Source organism: Hemiscyllium ocellatum, chromosome 2 (assembly GCF_020745735.1).
Source record: "Hemiscyllium ocellatum isolate sHemOce1 chromosome 2, sHemOce1.pat.X.cur, whole genome shotgun sequence".
Classification (NCBI taxonomy): Eukaryota; Metazoa; Chordata; class Chondrichthyes; order Orectolobiformes; family Hemiscylliidae; genus Hemiscyllium; species Hemiscyllium ocellatum.
Genome location: NC_083402.1, coordinates 59,920,139 through 59,945,256, shown reverse-complemented (window position 1 = coordinate 59,945,256; position 25,118 = coordinate 59,920,139).

The following is a 25,118-nucleotide window of genomic DNA, read 5'->3' as shown; positions in this document are numbered from 1 at the left end:
CTCTAACACCAATTCGGACAGGGAATAATTGTTATTCTAAACCAAATCAATAAAAGACAAATGTTTTGAGAACATGTAAATTGCTCTCTGAATGTGCCACTCTTTTTTTGGCTTTCACTTTTAAATTAACCACGTCATGCTGCTGCTTACTTTTACCGTCTCTGAAGTAGAGCCATCTTATCTTTGGCTTGTATTCCTTTTAATATTTTTACACATTGACTATGTCTTTTCTAAATAGTAAAACAGTGAAATGCATGCCTCTAAGTCCATACTTGATGAGTTGCCATTGCTCCCAGGGGCGACAATTTCAAGTGAAGCAGGACTGAACAAATTGAGGTTACGAGTCGTGGGTGGATAAATCATACGCTGCACAGAGTAATCGAGTGCTGGCAGCTGCTATATTGAAATTCCATAATCTCCAAAGGTGTTAGAAGCCAAACAACCTGCAACCTTAATAATTCAGTCAAAGCATGGCAGATTCATTCTGGTTAACACCTTTCAGAATTCAATGATTAATTGCCAAAACTTTAGTCCTTCTTTGACATTTATTGTACCTCCACTATTGATTTGAAGTATTCCCTTTACAACCTAATTAAAATGGGAGTTATGTTTGCAAAAATGTACATCAGTTGTCAAAGATACAGTACAAATGTTGGTCATTTGAATTTCATATTACATTTAAACAACTGTTCTCGAAGTTAAGATTTAATTTCTTTAGTAAAAATTGAGTGGCTCAAGTCAGATGCATGACATTTAAATGTGAGTAGGAAGTGCAGCCTATGCTTTATGCTTCAGAATTTTTGCTCATCATCTGACAAACCATTTATTTTTGCACGTAACAAGATGTGTGGCAAAAGCTGCTCTCTAACCATTACTCTGTCTCTGTGACAAGTTGTAAGGTGTTTTTGACATTTCAGTGCAGCAGATAAAGAAAATCACTAGCAAAGTACTGCAATTTGCAGCCACCATTATTTTTTATTGGCTGTTAAAATAGCAATACCAGCAGAATTTATTTTCTCAGGAGAAATAGTTACAGGGAACTTTCTGACAAAGTAGATCTTTGCATTTGTGAACAGTGGCAGCAGTTGAAGGAATCTGTCTCAAAAGACGATGGGTTGCATGGTGGTCATCGACTCTGTGTTACATATTAACTGGTGTGGTTAAGAAAGCCCCACTGTGGCATGGCATTCTCTTTTACATTTGCTGCAAAGGAAGATATTGTGCTGAGAATGTGCATGATATACTCCATTTTCTCGGGGTTCATTCCTCATCCAGCTCAGCTTTCTGTTTCTGTGCAATTTTCCCAATGCATCTCCAAACATTCATTGTCTAAAGGTCACTGTTATCGGGGGTGTCTCCCAGTTGTCAGTATCAATATGCACTATCTTCATATCTTCCATATACATGTACTTGTAACTGAAGAATTGACACACGGGAAGTAGTGGCTCAATGAACGGTACACCATACACAATAGGTATGGCTAGGCCAGTGGAGATATCATTGCCTTTAAAAAATGCTTGCAGATGGAATTAGCATGCTCCAGAACATCTGACTTTGTCACCTTGTCCTGTCAGAGATGCTAAGGATACATAATCCAGGACTCACCACTGTGAAGAATTACACTGAAGGCACAGACTTGATAGAATAACAAAATGTGGATCTCGGTGCTTTTGTTCTACATTCAGTTAAGCATCTTAGGCATCATGGCTGCAACTTTTGAGATGTACAACTTGATTTTAGTATCAACTGACAGATTACGAGTGATGTCAGAGATTAAGAATGTGAAGCTTTTAACAACTTCCAACATAATACTTCAATGCTGGATAGATGGTAGAATAGCAACATCCTAGACCATGGCATTAGTCTTCCTGATGTAGATAGCCAAACCACACTCTTTACAAACATGAAATAGCAGAAGAATAGAACATTAAAGTAGCAGAAAAAGGAGGGTGTTTTGGTCAATGTGTGAAAGCATAAATGGTGCAGTGGTATAAGACTAGCCTGAGATTGAAACTTTGAAGTTAACACATCAATTTTGTCTTAATACTGGCTAACCATAATTTGAATGTATTGGGGTTACTTAACCAGAAATCTGCAGCTTAGCACCATTTTTGTAGAGCTGTATTTGTGAGTTGCTCAAACATAGGTGCGAGTTCTCTGGCTGCACAGAGAGATGCTCTGAAGCCTAGTTCAGTAGCAGTAGTGTGTACTATCTACAAGATGCACTGCAAAACTGCAACTAATATCCTTAGATGGCACCTTCCATACCCACCTCCTTCCATCTAGAAGGACAAGGACAGCAGATTTGTGGGAATACCACCACCAACAAGTTCCCATCCAAGGAACTGACAATCCCAACTTCTAGAGTTATAGAGATGTACAGCACAGAAATGGACCCTTCAGTCCAACCTGTCCATGCTGACCAGATATCCTAAACTAATCTAGTACCATTTGCCAGCACTTCACCCATATCCCTCTATATTCTCCCAATTCACATACCCATCCAGATGCCTTTTAAATGTTGTAATTATACCAGCTTCCACCACTTCCTCTGGCAGCTGATTCCATACATGCACCACCCTCTGTGTGAAAAGGCTGCTCCTAAGGTCCCTTTTAAATCTTTCTTCTCTCACACTAAACCTACGTCCTCTAGTTCTGGACTCCCCCACCCCAGGGAAAAGTCCTTTTCTATTTATCCTATCCATGCCCCTCATGATTTGATAAGCCTATCTACAAGGTCACCCCTCAGCCTCTGATGCTCCAGGAAAAACAGCCCCAGCCTATTCAGCTTCTCCCTTTAGCTCAACCCTTCAACCCTGCCCTGTAATTGCATCCCCCTGCACCACCCCCTCTAGCTTGGAAATATAGTGCCATTCCTTCACTGTTACTGGGTCTAAAACCTGGAATTTCCTTCCTAACAGCATTGTGTGTCAACCTATAGCAAACGAACTGCAGCAGTTCAAGAAGACAGCTCACCCATTACCTTCTCAACAGCAACTAGACTGGCATCAAATATTCAAGCTTTTCTCTGATGTACAACTCACTCTTTCCCTTGTCTTGTGCAGGTACCAATATGACCCAGATAGTCTCCACTCTCAAGAGGCCAGATCTTTGACATAAGCTCCTTCTGCACCTCCCAGAGGAATTAGATATCCCAGAGTATGCACCAGGAAAGCTGCCACTTGCACTCTCCACCAGCACAGATACTTCCAACTTGGCGGAATTTAAGCTAGAGTAGACTTGCATCCCATTGGTACTCATTATCAACACCAAGATAATAAGAGCACTAGTGACTAACCTCATTTCCTCACCAGGAAACAGAGTGATAAGTGTAGAAACCCACATATAGACTCACCAGAAATATCCTGTCAGGACCTTCCAGGGGTGCCTGCACCTCCATTCCACCTGAGACACCTAATACACTATTGGTATTATCATTGGACTATCGATCCAGTGATGCAGGGGATGTTCTGGAGACTTGGGTTCAATTCTGGCCTTGCAAGTGGGCAAGTGGAATTTGAATACAATTAAAAATCTGGAGTTAACAGTCTTCCATGACCATGAAACTGTTGCTGATTACCAGGAAAAACCCAGTTGGTACACTAGTACACTTGAGGAAAGGAAAGTGCCATCCTTACGTGGTCAGGTTGATATGTAACTCCAGTTCTACAGCAATGCCTCTAAACTGCCTTCTGCAAATGAAGTGTAGCAGATCTCAGGCTCACTCTCTACCACTGTACACAGGATGAAATGGCATGGATTGGTAGAGTGTGTAGTTAATATATTCAGGCATGTTTTATAAAAACATTTGGGTTTTTTTGGATGAAACACTTGATCAAAGAAAAGAAATGTGGAAATATTATCCAGGATGTGTAAATGACAGGGACACCAGAAAATATTTGAAGCCATTTGTATTGGGTCATCATCACTGAATTAAAAGTTTCAAGTACTTTAATATAGCCACATGTGAAAGGTATGGTGAAGGGAGAATGAAGAACAGGGAATATTTTAAAGTCAGTTTTTTAAATTGGTACGATAGGGTACAGATGTACAGTGAAGAAGGCATTGCAGCCATTCTAACTTCATACCAATGGGGAAAAAAAAATCTGTGCTCCATTAACTGGGTCAATTAGATGGAGAAAGCCTCAGGTAAAACTAGAGAATAAAATATTTCCTACAATGATGGATATGTGGAGCACATTTCCTACAAAAACAATGAATGCTGTGTCCACTAATTTGTACAGGGTTGAGAAATAGCTCAGGGAAAGAATGCATGCTATGTAATGGTAAAAAAAAGGTAAGCCTGATTTTTATGTCTAAGTTTACATTCAACACATACACCCTGGGCAGAAGAAGTCTTCCCCACTGATTATGAAGAAGATAAAGCAGTATAGTGATAAATGTGTTCAAACATTCCACAGAGCACATTGGAGCTGGGCTACTCTCCTGGTGGTTCTGCTTCAGTATACAAATGTACGAAAATCTGAGATCACCTCATTTCAGTGTTGTCCTGCTGCTTTTAGCACTTAACATGCACCACACTGATGATGGCAGAGAGCTGAGGGCAAATCGTTATTTGGCATGAACTCCCATGAAGCACTGCCATCTGGCTGTGGAGTCCAACATTTGCTTTCTGATGAAGCTGGGGAGAATGCCAAAAGCAGCAGAGCACTTCACTTTTTGAGGCAAAACAGCAGAACAGCAGACAAGCTGGACAACGTTGTTGAAATGTAAGGGCCACTTGGCCAACTGTTTTTAAACTTGGCATGCTCTTCAGTTCCCATTGGGAATTCAGTTTTCACAAATGGACTACAGCTCGGTACATTCGAATTACATACAATGCATCCTAATATTAGTGGATAGTCTGGGGGCAAGATAAAGAGAGGAATGTAAAATTATCATTCTCACCAAAAAAAAGTATTAGCTATGCAAATGGGTCTAAAGCATCACAAAATCTTTCAAATTTACAGCCTGGACAGAAGTCATTAACCCATCATGTCTATCCTGGTCAATAAGAAACTATCGTGTCTAATTCCACATTTCAATTCTTGGGTCCATAGTCTATAATATTTCAAGAGTACATCTACATACATTTTTTATTGTGGTGACTGTCCTACACCAATCATTCAAGCAGGAGTACCAGGTCCTAATTACCCTCGTGATGAAATAGATTCCCTTTGAATTCCTTTTAAACCTCCTAATACTTCAACAGAAAGCAAATGCTAGGACTCCACAGCCAAATGGGAGTGCTTCATCGGTGTTCATGCCAAAAAAGATCTGCTCTAAATTCTCTGCCATCATCAGTGCAGCACATGTTAAGCGCTGAAACTCAATCTATGTTCCTCGTAATGGACTCTTCAATGGGATACAGCTTTCCTGTATAATCTATTGGAGCTATTGAAAAATTTAAAAAAAACAGGAAGTCCTTCTCTCTCTTTTATGTTTTGAAGGAAGTTCCTCTAGCCTATCTAATCTCATTATAGTCATACAATATAAAAAAAGAAACTTTGGCCAATCAACCACTACCAATTCTAATCTCATGTTCCAGCACTTAGCCTAAAGCCTTGTGTACTTTAGCATTGCAAACATGCATCTAAACACCTAAACATCTAAATGTTTTGGGGTTTTCTGTCTTGACCACCCTTACAAGCGGTGAGATCAAAATTCCATACAATACCTTTACAGGCTGTGTACATAATACAAAGGCTAACACCTTTACAGAAAGTGAGACCAAGACTGTACACAACACAAGTTGAGGCCTAACCAAGCTCTTAATCAATTGAAGCAAGGTGTGACTGCTCTCAAAATTCTCTTTCGATAACATTGAACATTAGCAACTCCCCCTCCCCCAATAGGTAACATTGAAGATGGAACTTAAAAATGTCAGTGTTCTTTACATAGTAATTAAAGCAATTAGAATTGAGCCGTTGCAGTCTACCTGCTGTGGGTTGACCCACTGTGTCGTTAGAGTGGGAATTCTAGGATTTTGACCCATTGACAATGAAGGAAGGGTGATATATTCCCAAGTCAGGAGGGGTGGAGGGGAACTTGAAGGTAATGGTTTTCCCATGTATTTGCTACCCTGTCCTAGGTGGAAGTGGTCATGGGCTTGGAAGTTGCTGTCTGAGTTTTATAAACAATACATTTGACATAAGTAAAAATAAATTAGTGATTAGAAATATAAAATATGAAGAACTAGACATCACTGTGTTGTCTATTTAAAGCAGAGATGAAATGAATTATTTCTCCCACAGAGGTTCACAAATCTTCTGAACTCTCTTCCAGTATAAATAGTGAAAGCAGGGCCTCTTGTTAAGACAGAGGAGGATAGATTCATCCCAAGAAGAGAGGTGTGAAAATTTATTAGGGATAGGCAGGAATTTGGATTTCTGGAATCAATCATATCAGCCATAGTCTTATTAAATGACGCAGCAGGCTTGTGGAGCCAAAGGACCTATTCCTGCTTCTTGTTCATATTTTGAATGAAAATTTACACAACAGAGAGAAGCAATTTGGTTCATCATAACTGTGCCAGCCAGAAAAAAAAAACAACTAGCCTAATCATGCTTTTTAGCTCGTGGTCCATTGCATTGTACATTATGGCATCTTGAGAGCATATCTAATAATATTTAATGTGGTGATTTTCAGTCAGTGAATTTCAGACTCACACCAACTTTCGGGTGAAACATTTGTTCCTCAACTCCCCTCTAACCTTTCTACCAATTATCTTTAATACACACTCCATATTTGTTGACTTCTCTGTTATAGAAAATAAATGCTCCCTATCCACTTTTTCCAGGTCGCTCATAATTTCATATACCTCAGTTAAATATCTTTTTAGTTTCCTCTGTTCCATAGTAAACAAAACACAGCCTATCCCACCTTTCTCAATGCTAAAATGCATTTGTCTTGACAACATCTTGTATTTCTCTCGAGTTATCACATCTTTCCTGTATTGTTGTCTCCTGCGCAATTTGCTGCTCCTGTGGTGGTCAGCTTTCATCCGATCAACCATTCTGTAATTTTTTAATATCATTTACAAACTTATTATTAGGCTCATTAGAAAAGCTCATGCAAATGTTTGTGAACTTAAAAACTGTAATGCCATTCAACATTGTTGTTGAATGTTCCTTCACTAATCTAATTCAAAATATATCATGTTTATTATTTGTTAGTTTCCTCCCTTTACATCTTCCCATGGGAGGAAGTGAGGACTGCAAATACTGGAGTTCAGAGTTGAAAAGTGTGATGCTGGAAAAGCACAGCAGGTCAGACAGCATCGGAGGAGCAGGAGAGTTAATGTTTTGGGCATAAGCCCTTCATCAGGAATGTGATGAAGGGCTCATGCCTGAAACATCAACTCTCCTGCTCCTCAGATGCTGCCTGACCTGTCGTGCTTTTTCAGCATGACACTTTTCGAATTATACCTTCCAATGCCAAATATTGTTCTCTGACATGGAAAACAGACAAGTGCAATGACAAAGTTTTCCAAGTGATTCAAGAGATTTTGATTGCCAATAACCTAATGGAGAAGACAATGGAGTAATTCTCAGTGTCATGACCTTTCCTGAAACATAAAACTGTCATGGCAAAATTATCTGGTGTTCACTAAACAATATATTTTTCATCCAATAGACGTATAATTCAAATTTTCCAAAAAAGTTGTTATTATATGCATATTTTTAGTCAATTCATAATTACATCAGACAAAATAATTAAATGCAAAACTAGATATAAGACAAACACTTCTTGTTTGTGATGCTGCGTATGTTCATGTAATTTCTAGTAGAACATTTCCTGTGCACCAAGAAACACTAGATTGAAATTGCAGCATGCATTTTAATGATGTGCTTCTTTGAGAATCTATAATACCCAGTGCATGATCATAAATATGGTTAAAAGATAATCTGGTTAAATAAATGACAGCCAACAGATTAATGGCTCATTCGAAAGTGGTAGTTCAACAATGTAATTGAGATAGACATATGGACCACAAATTGGCAGGAATAGGCATTTTTGAGCACAAGTTTCAACAAAGATAGCAACAAGCTGGATTAGAATGTAGATTGGGGATATTGGTAGGATGCATCACATTTATCACACTTCGTTAGAGCTAATGGATAGATGTGGGTTTCATATTTTTTATATCCATATGAGATCAGAAAAGGGCTCAATTTATACCTGAAAGGCAATAGGGTAAAAATTAAACCTGAAGCCTGTTCCACTAGTGCTAATTCCCGGGATCAACGTCACATGCCTGACGGTATTGGGTCTGATATTAGTTTAAGAGGGTTTTTAGTATCTCTCTGGTGACTTCAAAGTCCCCTTACATATGTAACTGAAATACTTATTTTACATTTCTAACATGTTCAGTTTAAAGCACTTAAGCAGTTACTGGACAACATCATTAAAAGATGTGTTTTAAAATAGATGGCTGGCCAATGAATATTAATAAGGCCAGAGCAGGAATTAAGCCTTTTCACGGCATGTGTATTAGGGGTGATTGCTGCCTTTGCGCCAAAAACCAGGCCTCAGTGAAGTTACAACATTATAGTATTTTCATAGTTCACCACAGATGTAACAAGCTGGATTTTATACCTAAATCCTGTAGCAGGGCTTGAGGTCATTTTATTTTGTCAAAGAGTGCTGTTTCTTTGAAGAAGGGGGTTAACAATTTGTGCAGTCTTTTGAGTTTTAAAATATATATACGCATGTAAAAGTCAATCTCATGTAAAAGTCGACCCCTTATTTTTGGCAAAGCAATCTTGTATTTTCTATATAGCTCTTATAAAAGTCAACTCTACTTTATCACGTTATAAACCTCATACAAAGGAAACTGCATGCTCCCATTAACCCACTTAAATGAAATTGCATACATTCATTCATACCGGTAATTCTACTCATTGCCTTTGTTTACTACATTGAATCTCTATTCATTCATTCATTCATAACTCTACTTAGCCCACTTGGTTCAGTACAGCACGTTTTGATTCAGTCATTCATTCAGAGCAGTACTAAGCTTATTGGTACTTATGGCACTATGTTCACTAATATCCAAAAGTTAATATCATTAAAAAGTTAATCATTTTAATTGTGTCATTACATCTGAATAAAAGTGAGATATATTAGCAACATATATTTTTAATTCTTTGACAGATGTGTTAATGTTGCTGAGGTTCATTACATACAAGAGTAAATGGGAGGGAAACGGAAGAATTTGGGAGAAAGTTCAAGAAGCTTATATATTCAGAATTTAATAAACGTTTCACTTTAAGTGTGCCAATATACCAGGCCATAATAATGTTGAGCAGTGTGATTTTGCAGGATTTCAATGAATCTTTGACCTGTTAAATTTTCGTACCGCTATGTATAAATAAAATTTATGACCAGTAATTCATTCTTGTTTTTCTTGCTTTTATCCAGCAATTACCTTAACCATAATTCATTGTGATTTTCCTCTTTATCCAGGATTGGTTGAGCAATCAAATTGACTTCTGCTAATAACACAGTATTTCAAACAGCAGCATGAAGTTCAGCCCCTCAAAACTAGTGCCTGTGTAATAGTCAACCCAATAAACCGTACCTTTAAAAATTGTCTAAAAAATGTGACTTTTATATGAGTATATAAGATGTATCATTGCATTCCAACACTTCCATAAGCATTTCTGTTGGTCATAATTTCTACAAGATGAAAATCTGAAAAATAAGGAGCAACCCCCATTTGTTAAAGAACCTCACAGATTTGAAAACATATTACTGTGCCAACTGAAAAAAAGATTTTTCAAAATTTGCTCCTAATCAAATTGAATAAATGTTTACAATTAGTCCTAGTATATGTTAGAAAAACTAACACTTTGTCTACTTTACACAAGATCTGCAATTGTATTTTCCCCTGTTAAGAAGTCATTTATTTTTGAAATCTTAAGGTTGAATTCATTTGGTTGAGCCCGCTGAGTCCTAACCTCAATTCTTTCAACACTTAGCTTGTATAAAATACAGGGATCTTAGTTCTTGTTGATTCTATTTGTTTTGCACCATGACAAGATATCTCTGCAGGATTTTGTCAAAGTTTGGAAACAAGCCTTCACTGCTGCTGTTGGTCAATAATCCCACTTCAGCACGGATTCTGCAACTGCCATTATTCTTCATTATGTTTTATGAGTTTCAAACGATATATGTTTTTGATTAAAAGAGTCAAGGTTAGTATTGAATGAAAGGAAATATTAAAATTTGCAAAGATAAGTGACAGTGTAGAAGATTGGACATATTTTAAGAACCAGCACAGAATGACAAAAAGAGAATGAGTGTAAAAGTAGAGTCTTGCTAGTAATTTAAGAGTCAGATTTTTTATAAGTTGTTAAATAGAAAAAGAGTAATCAGCACTAGGGGTAAGACTGAGGAGTTGACAATGGAAAACAAGAAAATTCCAAAAGTAGTGAACAGGTAGTTTGTGTCTGTCTTCACTGGAAGACTTAGAAAACTTCCAAAACTTACTTGAACATGAATTCTTAAGAAGGATCTTAAAGCAATCATTGTCACAGGGAAAAGGTGTTAGAAAAGCCATTGAACCTAAAGTCTCATAAGTCCTAGGATCCAAAAAGAAGTGGCTCCAGATGTAATTGATGTTGGTCTAATCTTCCAAAATACCTTAGATTCTAAAAGGTTGATTGCAAAATAGTTAATATAACAATTTTATTCAAGAAAGAAATGAGTCAGAAGCAATAAACCATAGACTGAGGCATTTAGCATCTGTTAAAGGAAAATTGTTTGAATCCACTATGGAAGCAGGATACTGAGGAAATCAGAATGAGATAAGGCAGAATTGAAAAGCATTTTGGAAAATAAAAATGTATTTAACTTTGAGAAAATAAAACAAGTAAAGTGAACAAAGTGGAATCTGTATATGCAGTGTATTTGGATTTTCAAAAGACATTTGAGAGGGTGCTAAACAATAGAAGGTCACGTGGCATAGAGGATTGCTTATTAGTCTGCTTAAAACTTTGGTTAGCTAACAGAAGCAACAAGTAGAGATAAATAAGTTTTTGCAAGTTTGACAAGCTGTTTCAAGTAGAATACCACGGTGATTAGATCTGAGATCTTAACCAATTGAAATCTATATCAATGATTTAGATAAAGGGAACAAATGCATGGTTACTAATTTGCCAATGACACTAGAATAGGACAGAAGTCATTTGTCCAGTGCAAGTAGAGAGTATGCAAAGGGATAATGACAGTTTAAGTGAATGGGCAATAATTTGACAAATGGAATACAATAAGGAAAAATGCGAACTCGTCTACTTTGTCAAACGGAATAGAACCATGGAGGGAGTTTCTAGAACTCATTGGTACAGAGGAATCTGGATGAATTTACACATGAATCTTAATAAGTTAGTATACAGTCATAACACATAATTAGGAAGGCAAATTGAATGTTGGCATTTATTACAAAGGGAATGGAATCTAAAAGTTGCAAAGTTTTACTGCAGCTGTATGTGGGCCTTGGCAAGACTGCATCTGAAGTACTGTGCATGAAATAGCTCCACAGAGGCTAGTATGTGGTCACCAAGTCACCCTTTTATTTACACATGGAAAGCCCTTGACAGTGGTTCAGCTCCATTAGAGCCAGCTCTGAGTGTCAGAATGTCTGACTCTCCTGCTATATCTGTTATCCAAGATTCCCTGATTGAGCCAGATTAACAGCCCCAATCACACAACTCATATTTTATGATGGCTACTTAGCTGTCCTCACTACAATCACTACTGTGCACAAGTTTTGGACTTCTTATTTGAGAAAATTAACTGTATTGGAAGCAGTTCAGAGATTAATCAGTCAATGTATTTCTGTAATGAAGGACTTATCTCATGAAGAAAGTTTGAATCGCTTTGGCCTAGACCATTGGAGTTTTGAAAAATAACAGGTGATCTTATTAAGACACTGAGGAAGCTTATTTGGGTGGTTACAAGGAAGATTTTTTCCTCCAATGGGGAGACTAGAATTAGGGACTTAGTTTAGAAATAAGGTATGAAGAGAGTTTCTTTTGTCAGAGAGTTGTTCGTGGTGGAACTCAGTTCCCCAGACAGCAGTGGAAGCTGTCATTGAACTTGTTCAAGGCAGAATTAGATTTATGACAGACAATTAGGTCAAAGGTAATGTTAAATAGCTTGGAAATGGAGTTGAGACCACATCGGATCAGCAATTATCTTATTGAATAGTGGCACAGGTTCAAAATGTTAAACAGTCCACTCGTGCCCCTATGTCCCATCTCCCTACATAGGTGGTACAGCATTCTATTAAATGCCAACAATTTTGATATCTGGGATGAATTTTCATTCTGGGATCAGGAATGTGATACCTATACTAACCTTGTGAATCAGCAACCTCAATTTCAGCAGCGGTAGTCATGTGAATGTGAGCCAGGGAGCAGCTGGGAAGGCAAGTTTGAATGTAAAATATTTACCTTGTGAATTGGCATTGCGAAGGCTGAACAGGAGCAGAAGCGGACAAGGAGACTGCTGGGTAAGTGACCGAAGGTATTCGGGCAGTGGCAAAACCTGAAACATGACAAGTGTAGAGTCTCCCAGCTGTCCTCCACCTCTAACCAAAATAAAAAGACTCTGTGCCAAGGGTTAGTAGGGTAAGGTCTTTTTTTCATCTCTTTTGGCAATTTAGAACAGAGGGGATGGAGGCTAGGGCAGTTGCATGCGAGATATGGGTCACCACTAGTGTTCCAGCTGACCTCACCCATACGAAGTGCATCCATCCAGCACCTCACAGGCTGCATCAGTGAACTGGAGCTGGAGTTGGATGAACTTTGGATTATTTGGGAGGCTGAGGGGGTGACAGAGAGGAGTTATAGGGAGGTAGTCACACCTCAGTTACAGGATAAAGGTAGCTGGATGATGGTCAGGAGAGGGAAAGGGAATAGGCAGACCTCTATGGCCATTCCCCTCATTAATAAGTATACCGCTTTGGATACTGTTGAGGGGATGACCTACCAGGGGAAAGCTTCATTGGCCAGGTTTCTGGCACTGAGCCTGGCTCTGCGGCTCAGTAGGGAAGGGGGTAGAATAGGAGAGAGATAGTGATAGGATATTCAATAGTCAGAGGAACAGACAGGAGATTTGTGGTTTCAAACAAGACTCCTGAATGGTACATTGCATCCCAGGTGCCAGGATCAAGGATGTCTCAAATCGAGTCCACAGGATTCTTAAGGGAAGGTGAGCAGCCAGAAGTCATTGTACATATCGGTGCCAATAACATAGTTAGGAAAAGTGAATATTGAGAGTTAGGTTGGAATCTAAAAAGCAGGACAAGCAGAATAGTAATGTCAGGATTGCTACAGGTGCCACGGGCTAGTGAGGCTAGGAATAGAGAGTGAATGCATGGCTGCAGAGCTGGTGAAAGAGGGAGTATGTCAGGTATGTGGACCATTGGGATATCTTCTGGGGATGGTGGGACCAGTACAAGGAGGACAGGTTGCATCTGGACTGGAAAGGCACCAATGTCCTGGACGCGAGGTTTTCTGGAGCTCGTCAGGAAGGTTTAAACTAGTTTGGCAGGGGGTTGAGACCAAGAGCTATGGATCAGAGGATTGAGAAGCTGGTGAACAGACAGATACAGTGTGCAGAGGGTCTGTGAGGAAGGATAGACAGGTAATAGGGCAGATATGGTGTGCAGAGAGTCTGTGAGGAAGGATAGACAGGTAATTGGGTAGATACAGTGTGCAAAGGGTCTGTGAGGAAGGATAGACAGGTGATAGGGCAAAGTTGCAGTCAGTGTAATGGATTGAAGTGTGACTATTTTGATGTAAGAAGTGTCAAGAATAAGGGTGATGAGCTTACAGCATGGGTCAGTACTTGGAACTGTGATGTTGTGGCTGTTGCTGAGACTTGGATATCACAGGGATAGGGATGGTAGTTGGATTATCCAGGGTTTCGATTTTCAAAAGGAATAAGGAGAGAGGTAAAAGTGGTGGGGGAGTGGCTCACTAATCAGGGATAGTGTCACAGCTGCAGAAAGGGAGGTTGTCAAGGAGGGTTTGTCGACTGAGCCAGTACGGGTGAAAGTCAGAAACAGGAAAGGAGAAAATCAATTTACTGGGAGATTTTTTATAGACCCCTAATAGCAACAGAGACATGGAGGAGCAGATTGGGAGGCAGATTTTGGAAAGATGCAGAAGTAACAAGGTTATTGTCATGGCGACTTCAACTTATCCAATATTGATTGGAACTTCCTTAGTGCAAATAGTTTGGGTTGAGCAGATTTTGTCAGGTGTGTCCTGGAAGGATTCCTGACTCAATATATTGATAGGACAAGTAGAGGGAAGGCCATGTTGGATTTGGTGCTTGGCAACGAACCAGGCAAGGTGTCAGATTTCTTGGTAGGAGAGCATTTCAATGATAGTGATCACAACTCCTTGACCTTTACTACAGTCATGGAGAAGGATTGGAACAGATGTTACTGAAAAGTATTTAATTGATGGAGGGAAATTACAATGCTATTAGGCAGGAACTGTGGAGCATAAATTGAGATCAAATATTCTCAGGGAAATGCACAACAGAAATGTGGAAGTTGTTTAGAGAACATTTGCTGTGAGTGCTGGATAAGTTTATGCCACTGAGGCAAGGAAGGAATGGTAGGGTGAAGGAACCTTGATGACAAGAGATGTGGAATATCTGGTCAAGAGGAAGAATGAATCTTATTTAAGATTGAGGATGCAAAGATCATACAGGGCTCTACAGGGTTACAAGGTAGCCAGGAAGAAACTGAAGTATGGAATTAGGAGAGCTAGAAGTGGGCATGGAAAATCCCAAGGCATTCTATACTTATGTGAGGAGCAACAGGATGGTCAGAGTGAAGGTAGGGTCAATCAGGGATAGTGGAGGGAACTTGTGCCAGGAGGCAGAGGAGATAGGCAAGATCCTTAATGAATACATTGCTTCAGTATTCACTAATGAGAGGGATCTTGACATTTGTGAGGATAGCGTGGAACAGGCTGATATGCTCGAACAGGTTGATGTTAAGTAGGAGGATGTGCTGGAAATTTTGAAAAATCATGAGAATAGATAAGTCCCCTGGGCCAGATGGGATATACCCAAGGTTACTACAAGAAGGGAAGAGATTGCTGTGCCTTTCGCTACGATCTTCACGCCCTCACTATCTACTGGAGTCATAATAGATGATTGGAGGGTGGCAAATGTTATTCTCTTGTTCAAGAAAGGGAATAAGGATATATCCTGGGAATTATAGACCAGTCAGTCTTACGTCGATGGTGGGCAATTTATTGGAGAGGATTCTGAGAGACAGGATTTATGATTACTTAAAAAACCATAGTTTGATTAGAGATAGTCAGCATGGCTTTGTGAGGGTCAGGTCATGCCTCACGAGCCTTATTGAATTCTTTGAGTATGTGATAGAACACATTCATAAAGGTAGAGCAGTGGATATGATGTATATGGATTTTAGCAAGATATTCTACCCCTCCCACTCCACCAAGGACATGCAGGTCCTTGGACTCCTCCATCGCCAGACCATAACAACACGACGGTTTAAAGAAGAGCGCCTCATCTTCCACTTAGGAACCCTCCAACCACAAGGGATGAACTCAGATTTCTCCAGTTTCCCCATTTCCCCTCCCCCCACCTTGTCTCAGTCAAATCTCTCAAACTCAGCACCGCCCTCCTAACCTGCAATCTTCTTCCTGACCTCTCCGCCCCCACCCCACTCCGGCCTATCACCCTCACCTTGACCTCCTTCCACCTATCGCATCTCCATCGCCCCTCCCTCAAGTCCCTCCTCCCTACCTTTTATCTTAGCCTGCTGGACACACTTTCCTCATTCCTGAAGAAGGGCTTATGCCCGAAACGTCGAATCTCCTGTTCCTTGGATGCTGCCTGACCTGCTGCACTTTTCCAGCAACACATTTTCTGCAATGGGAGATTGACAGGATGCAGAGCTGGGCTGAGAACTGGCTGATAGAGCTCAACCTGGAAAAGGGTGAAATGAGGCATTTTGGAAGGTTGAATTTGAATGCAGATTACAGGGTTAAAGGCAGGATCCTTGGCAGTGTAGTGTGGAGAGCAGAGGGATCTTGGGGTCTAAAACCATAGATTCCTCAAAGTTCCATCTAAATTGATAGGGTTGTTAAGAAGGCATATGGTGTGTTGGCTTTCATTAGCAGGGGGATTAAGTTTAAGAGCTGCGAGGTTAAGCTGCAGCTTTATAAAGCCCTGGTTAGACCACACTTGGAACATTGTGATCAGTTCTGGTCACTTCATTAAAGGAAGGACTTGGAAGCTATAGAGAGGGTGCAGAGGAGATGTACCAGGATGCTGCCTGGAGGGCAAGCCTTATGAAGAAAGATTGAGGGAGCCAGGACTTTTCTCATTGGAGCGAAAAAGGATGAGACGTAACTTGATAGAGGTACACAAAATGATGAGAGGCATAAATTGATTGGATAGCCAGAGACTTTTCCCAGGGCAGAAATGGCTATCATGAGGGAGCATAATTTTATGGTGACTGGAGGAAGCTTTAGGGGAGATGTCAGAAGTAGGTTTTTTACTCAGAGAGTGGTAGGTGCATGGAATGCACTGCCAGCAGTGGTAGTAGAGTCAGAAACATTTGGGAAATTTAAGTGACTCTTTGATAAGCAAATGGATGCTTATAAAATAAAGGGTACATAGGTTAGTTTGATCTTAGAGTTTGATCTCAGGGCCAAAGGGCCAAATGCGTGAACTGTGCCATACTTTCTATGTTCTATAAAACATTTCTGGATCTCAACCCTGAAAGTGAGGCAATGTAATTTTCTAAACAGTGGCCGCTAATTCTCCCAGAGGTGAGTGTGGTGCTCAATTAGGGCAATGAGTCATTGGCAAGAGATGGGAGTGAGAAAGGGAGGGGTCATTTTAAAGGCAAACAGGAAGTATGACTGGAATTTCCTCCAAATATTACATTCTGAAGGGAGTGCTTTAATTTCCAATTGACTGATAATTGTATAATTTTCTGAATTTTATTTAGGCACTTGATTTCTAACACCTAACTAATCATTAGAATATGCTGATTACATAGTTCTCCATTTCTGTACTGGACATGCATTATTGTCTCTTTTTTCCTCGCCCCCTGTTTTTCAATGACAGGGAACTTTGATTGACATTCATTATTCTATATGCTAAAATATCTTTCATAGGGTAATGATGAATCATGGACAGTAGCCATGGATAGTACATATAAAATTATAAGAGGCTCAATCTATGAAGAAAAACTACATTGTCCTCATGAACACAAAAACACAGCTATAACACAGTTGACCGATTTATGCCTTTCTTTCTTCCCGAAAGCCCATTGACTGCAATCAGAAGCTTGTGCTATCTGTCTATGAAGTCAATCACAGAAAACCAGGTCCCCTTCTCATATCACTAACTTTCCAGCTCCATTAAAAGGGTCAGCAACAAAGGTGCACCAGACATGGAACAAATACTTTAAGTCAACAGTTTCCTCATTTACTTCAACAGTTTTCTCATTTCCCCTTCCCCCACCTCACCCTAATTCCAAACTTCCAGCTCAGCACTGTCCCCATTACTTTCCTACCTGCCTATCTTCTTTTCCACCTATCCATTCCACCCTGACCTATCACCTTCATCCCCTCCCCCACTCACCTATTGTACTCCATGTAAAAAATGAGGTCTGCAGATGCTGGAGATCACAGCTGCAAATGTGTTGCTGGTCAAAGCACAGCAGGCCAGGCAGCATCTCAGGAATAGAGAATTCGACGTTTCGAGCATAAGCCCTTCATCAGGAATAAGAGAGAGAGAGCCAAGCAGGCTAAGATAAAAGGTAGGGAGGAGGGACTAGGGGGAGGGGCGATGGAGGTGGGATGGGTGGAAGGAGGTCAAGGTGAGGGTGATAGGCCGGAGTGGGGTGGGGGCGGAGAGGTCAGGAAGAGGATTGCAGGTTAGGAGGGCGGTGCTGAGTTGACGGAACCGACTGAGACAAGGTGGGGGGAGGGGAAATGAGGAAACTGGAGAAATCTGAATTCATACCTTGTGGTTGGAGGGTTCCCAGGCGGAAGATGAGGCGCTCCTCCTCCAGCCGTCGTGTAGTTGTGTTCTGCCGGTGGAGGAGTCCAAGGACCTGCATGTCCTCGGTGGAGTGGGAGGGGGAGTTAAAGTGTTGAGCCACGGGGTGATTGGGTTGGTTGGTTCGGGCGGCCCGGAGGTGTTCTCTGAAGCGTTCCGCAAGTAAGCGGCCTGTCTCACCAATATAGAGGAGGCCACATCGGGTGCAGCGGATGCAATAGATGATGTGTGTGGAGGTACAGGTGAACTTGTGGCGGATATGGAAGGATCCCTTGGGGCCTTGGAGGGAAGTGAGTGTGGAGGTGTGGGCGCAAGTTTTACATTTCCTGCGGTTGCAGGGGAAGGTGCCGGGGGTGGAGGTTGGGTTGGTGGGGGGTGTGGATCTGACGAGGGAGTCACGAAGGGAGTGGTCCTTGCGGAACGCTGATAGGGGAGGGCAGGGAAATATATCCTTGGTGGTGGGGTCCGGTTCTCACCTACCACCCCACCAACTTCCGCATACAACGTATCATCCGCCGCCATTTCCGCCACCTCCAAACGGACCCCACCACCAAGGATATATTTCCCTCCCCTCCCCTATCAGCGTTCCGCAAGGACCACTCCCTTCGTGACTCCCTCGTCAGATCCACACCCCCCACCAACCCAACCTCCACCCCCGGCACCTTCCCCTGCAACCGCAGGAAATGTAAAACTTGCGCCCACACCTCCACACTCACTTCCCTCCAAGGCCCCAAGGGATCCTTCCATATCCGCCACAAGTTCACCTGTACCTCCACACACATCATCTATTGCATCCGCTGCACCCGATGTGGCCTCCTCTATATTGGTGAGACAGGCCGCTTACTTGCGGAACGCTTCAGAGAACACCTCCGGGCCGCCCGAACCAACCAACCCAATCACCCCGTGGCTCAACACTTTAACTCCCCCTCCCACTCCACCGAGGACATGCAGGTCCTTGGACTCCTCCACCGGCAGAACACAACTACACGACGGCTGGAGGAGGAGCGCCTCATCTTCCGCCTGGGAACCCTCCAACCACAAGGTATGAATTCAGATTTCTCCAGTTTCCTCATTTCCCCTCCCCCCACCTTGTCTCAGTCGGTTCCGTCAACTCAGCACCGCCCTCCTAACCTGCAATCCTCTTCCTGACCTCTCCGCCCCCACCCCACTCCGGCCTATCACCCTCACCTTGACCTCCTTCCACCCATCCCACCTCCATCGCCCCTCCCCCTAGTCCCTCCTCCCTACCTTTTATCTTAGCCTGCTTGGCTCTCTCTCTCTTATTCCTGATGAAGGGCTTATGCTCGAAACGTCGAATTCTCTATTCCTGAGATGCTGCCTGGCCTGCTGTGCTTTGACCAGCAACACATTTGCAGCTATTGTACTCCATGCTACTTTCTCCCCTCCCCCACCCTCCTCCAGCTTATCTCTCCACGCTTCAGGTTCTCTGCCTTTATTCCTGATGAAGGGCTTTTGCCAGAAACGTCGATTTTGCTGCTCCTTGGATGCTGCCTGAACTGCTGTGCTCTTCCAGCACCACTAATCCAATCCTCTTAAATATTAACTATGCAAGCAATAAGTACAACTACATTTGGTCAGGTGTAACTGCTAGGACCTTAGGAATCTATATGCAAGCATCTATGTCATTGCATTGATCCTGAACAGGTTAGTCTTTAGGACTGGGCCTTCAGGCTCTGGGAAAGGGTAGACCCAATTGCGAAAGAAGGGAGTTGAATCGCTGGGTGGATATACAGTGAAGCAAAGTTAAAGATTGGACAATGCAGTGGCTGTGCTTTGGCACAAACACCCCGCTCCAAGGGGAATGGGTCAGTATATGACAACTCATACATCAGGGTCTGGGTGGGAAAGATAGGTGGGGATGTATCCAAAAACAGACTGTTTGGATGGAGATTAGGGGAAGTGTGAAGCCTGGGGGATTTGCAGGAGCATCTACTAGGAAAGGGTTGGTGATGCTGACTAGTACATTCAGGCTGAGGCTGGATGCCACTTGCAGAATGGCATTTATTGCCACTTTCCATCATGATGTAAATTGAATGTGCACACTGGGGAATATAATAGCTTGTCCATGCTCAGAATGGACAGAGTAAGTGACTCAACCTGTGAGGGAGAGGGTTTGTAGCAATTAGCTGTCATAAGGTTTTTAAAAGGAAAGAACATTGCACAGGACACAAGCTGCTGATTACCTTGTCATCTTGGAGTGTCGATCCTCTCTGTGTGTAACACTTCTCTCACATTTAACCTGTCCAGTCTGGTTAGAATTCTGTATCAGAATTATGTTGAATTATATAAGGTACCTCGTTCTTCCTCAGAACCCCTGTGAATGTAGTCCTAACTGATCCAATCTCACCTCATACCCCATACCTACCGTCTCAGCAATCAGTCTGGTAATAGTTATTACATTCCCTCCATTGCCAGGGCATCCTTCCTTAGGTTAGGAGACCAAAACTACACACAATATTCCAGGTGTGGTCTCACCATTATCGTAGATGCCGACACTTTGGTGGGAATCACAGCCAAAGAGAGTGAGAGTAAACAATCTGGTGAGATATGGAGACACCTTAAGCCCTCCTCTTTCAATACCATAGAACATAGATCATAGAATAATACAGCGCAGAACAGTCCCTTTGGCCCTCGATGTTGCGCCAAACTATGAACTATTCTCAGCCCATCCCCCTACACTATCCCATCATCATCCATGTACTTACCCAAGGATTGTTTAAATCTCCATGAGGTGGGTGAGTTAACTACATTAGCAGGTAGGGCATTCCACGCCCTTACCTCTCTCTGAGTAAAGAACCTGCCTCCGACATCTGTCTTAAATCTATCACCCCTCAATTTGTAGTTATGCCCCCTCGTACAAGCTGACATCATCATCCTAGGAAAAACACCTTTTACTGTCTACCCAGCTAATCCTTTGATCACCCTGTATGTCTCGATCAAATCCCCTCTTAGCCTTCTTCTTTCCAATGAGAACAGACCTAACTCTCTCAGGCTTTCCTCAGAAGACCTTCTTGTCAGACCAGGCAACATACTGGTAAATCTCCCCTGTACCTTTTCCAATGCTTCCACATCCTTCCCAAAATATAGCAACCAGAACTGTACACAATATTCCAAATGTGGCTGCACTAGCGTTTTGTATAGTTGCAGCATGATATTGAGGCTCCGACGCTCAATCCCTCTATCAATGAAATCTAACATACCGTATGCCTTCTTAACAGCACTAGCAACCTGGGTGGCAACTTTCAGGGATCTATGTACATGGGCTCCTCTGCTCTACCTTCCCGTTATTCTTCGCAAAGTGCATCACCTCACATTTAACTGCATTAAACTCCATTTGCCACCTCTCAGCCCAATTCTGCAGTTTGTCCAAGTCCCCCTGCAACCTGCAACATTCTTCCAAACTGTCCACTGACGTCCGTGTCATATCCCTCCTGTTCAACTCCCTCTTTGTGCAAGAGAGAAGCTGTCAAGGAGTTGACCAGCAGTGAATATGCAAGGGAGATGTTACACACAGAGAGGATTGACACTCTAAGATGACCAGGTAGTCAGCAGCCTGTACCCTGTGCAATGCATGGGTCTTTGACTAATGTTCTTTCCCTTTAAAAGCCCTATGCTAGCTAATTGCTGCAGACCCTCTCCCTTACAGGTTGAGTCGCTTACTCTGCTCATTCTGATCATGGCCAAGCTATAATATGGAAGGTAACAATAAACCTGTTGTAAGACATCCCTACTCCTGTACTCAAACCCTCTCACTATGAAGGCCAATATATAATTTGTCTTCCGCGCCACCTCTCAACCTGCATGCTTACTTTCAGTAACTAGACACCCAGGCCACATTGTACCTGCTCCTTTCCCAACCTATTGTCATTCAGATAATTAGCCACCAAACTGTTTACCTTCCCAAAAAGTCGATAAACTCACATTTAACCATATTATACTTCATCTGCCATGCATTTGCTGCTCACTTAACTTGTTCAAATCACACTGAAGCATTTTAGCACCCTCCTCACAGTTAGCCCTCCCATCCAGTTTTGTGCCATCTGCAAACCTCGAAATATTACATTTATTTCCCACACCTAGATCATTAATATAAATTGTGAATAGCTGCAGTCCAAGCATGATCCCTGCAGTACCACACTGGTCACTGGCTGTCACTCAAAAAATAATCATTTTATTCCAGCTATTACTTTCTGCCTGTCAACCAGTTCTCTAGTGTACTGTCATGTCAGTACACTATCCCCAATTTGTAGAGCTTTAAGTTTACATGCTAATTACTATGTGAAACCGTATTGGGTACCTTCTGAAATTCCAAGTTAACCACACCTACTGGCTAAACATTGGCGCCACCTCATGCTCCTGCGAGGAGGTTGAGGAATTCATCAACTTCACCAACACATTCCACCCTGACCTTAAATTCACCTGGACCATCTCAGATACCTCCCTCCCCTTCCTGGACCTCTCCATCTCCTTAATGACGACCGACTTGACATTGACATGTTTACAAACCCACCGACTCCCACAGCTACCTGGATTACACTTCTTCCCATCCTACCTCTTGCAAAAATGCCATCTTGTATTCCCAATTCCTCCGTCTCGGCCGAATCTGCTCCCAGGAGGACCAGTTCCACCACAGAACACACCAATGGCCTCCTTCTTTAGAGATCATAATTTCCCTTCCCACGTGGTTAAAGATGCCCTCCAACGCATTTCGTCCACATCCCGCACCTCCGCCCTCAGACCACACCCCTCCAACCGTAACAAGGGCAGAACACTCCTGGCGCTCACCTTCCACCCTACCAACCTTTGCATAAACCAAATCATCCGCCGACATTTGCGCCACCTCCAAACGGAGCCCCCCACTAGGGATGTATTTCCCTCCCCACCCGTTTCCACCTTCCGCAAAGACCGTTCCCTCCGTGATTACCTGGTCAGGTCCACGCCCCCCTAAAACCCACCCTCCCATCCTGACACCTTCCCCTGCCACCGCAGGAACTGCAAAACATGCACCCACACCTCCTCCCTCACCTCCATCCAAGGCCCTAAAGGAGCCTTCCACATCCATCAAAATTTTACCTGCACATCCACTAATATCATTTATTGCATCCGTTGCTCCCGATGCGGTCTCCTCTACATTGAGGAGACTGGACGCCTTCTAGCAGAGTGCTTTAGGGAACATCTCTGGGACACCTGCACCAATCAACCCCACCGCCCTGTGGCCCAACATTTCACCTCCCCCTCCCACTCTGCTGAGGACATGGAGGTCCTTGGCCTCCTTCACCGCCGCTCCCTCACCATCAGACACCTGGAGGAAGTGCACCTCATCTTCTGCCTCAGAACACTTCAACCCCAGGACATCAATGTGGACTTCAACAGTTTCCTCATTTCCCTTTCCCCCACCTCACTCTAGTTCCAACCTTTCAGCTCAGCACTGTCTTGTCCTACCTGCCTAGCTCCTTTTCCACCTATCCAATCCACCCCCCTCCCTGACCGATCACCTTCATCCCCTCCCCCACTCACCCATTGTACTCCATGCTACTTTCTCCCCACCCCCATCCTCCTCAAGCTTATCTCTCCACGCTTCAGGCTCTCTACCTTTATTCCTGATGAAGGGCTTTTGCACGAAACATCGATTTTGCTGCTCCTCGGATGCTGCCTGAACTGCTGTGCTCTTCCAGCGCCACTAATCCAACACCTACTGGCTCTCCGGTCAACTCGACTTGTTTCATCATGAAAAAATTCTAACAGGTTTGTCAAGCATGATTTGCCTTTCTTAAGTTCATGCTGACTCTATCTAACCCTGTCACTGTTTTCCAAGAGCTCTGCTATTAAATCTTTTATAATGGACAGTAGAATCTGAAAGCTGCCAGATTCACAGGGCCCTCATGAGATGCTACTGTTTAAAAATTGGTGTAAACTAAAGGCAGGTAATTACAGACCAGTTAGCTTAACATCTGTGTTTTGGGATAATGCTGGAGGCTATCATTAAAGAAGAAATAATGAGACTTCTGGATGGAAAGGGTTCCATCAGGCAGATGCAGCATGGATTTAGGAAGGGAAGGTTGTGTTTGACAAACTTACTAGAATTCTTTGAGGATGTAACAAGCATGGTGGATGTAGGGGAACAGATGGATGTTGTATACTTGAATTTCCAGATGACATTCGATAAGGTGCCGCATAAAAGACTCCTCCATAGGATAATGCATGAAGATGCGGGGAATGTACTAGCATGGATAGAGGACTGGTTAACCAATAGAAAGCATAGAGTTGGGATACATATATGTTTTTCTGGTTGGAGATCAGTGGTGAGCAGGGTGCCGCAGGTGTCGGTGTTGGGCCAGCACCTGTTCATGATACATAGAAATGATTGAGAAGAGGGCACCAAGTGTAGCATATCCAAGTTTGCTAATGACACTAAATTGAGTGGTGAGGCAAACTGTGCAGGGGATGTAGAGGGTCTGCAGAGAGATTTAGATAGGTTAAGTGAGTGGGAAAGAGTCTGGCAGGTAGTGTACAATGTTGATAAATTTGAGGTTATCCACTTTAGAAATAAAAATGGTCAGTCACAGTATTATTTAGATGTTGGAAGATGGCAGCATGCTGTTATGCAGAAGGACTTAAGGGTACTTCTAAGTTGATTTGCAGCTGCAGCACGTAATCAGGAAAGCAAACAGAATATTGGCTTTTATTGCTAAAGGGACTGCTTTTAAGATTAGGGAAGTTCTGCTGCAATTATACTAAGTGTTGGTGAGGCTGCACTTGGAATATTGTGCACAGCTCTGGTGTAACTGCTTGAGGAAGGATATACTGGCTTTGGAGGTGGTGCAGAGGAGCTTCACCAGGTTGATTCCGGAGATGAGGGGGCTACCCTATAAGGAGAGGTTGAGCTGCCTGGGACTGTACTCACTAGAATTTAGAAGAATGAGTGGGGATATTACAGAAACATATAAAATTATGAAAAGGATAGAAAAGATAGAGGCAGGCAAGTTGTTTCAACTGGTGAGTGAGACAAGGACTAAGGGACA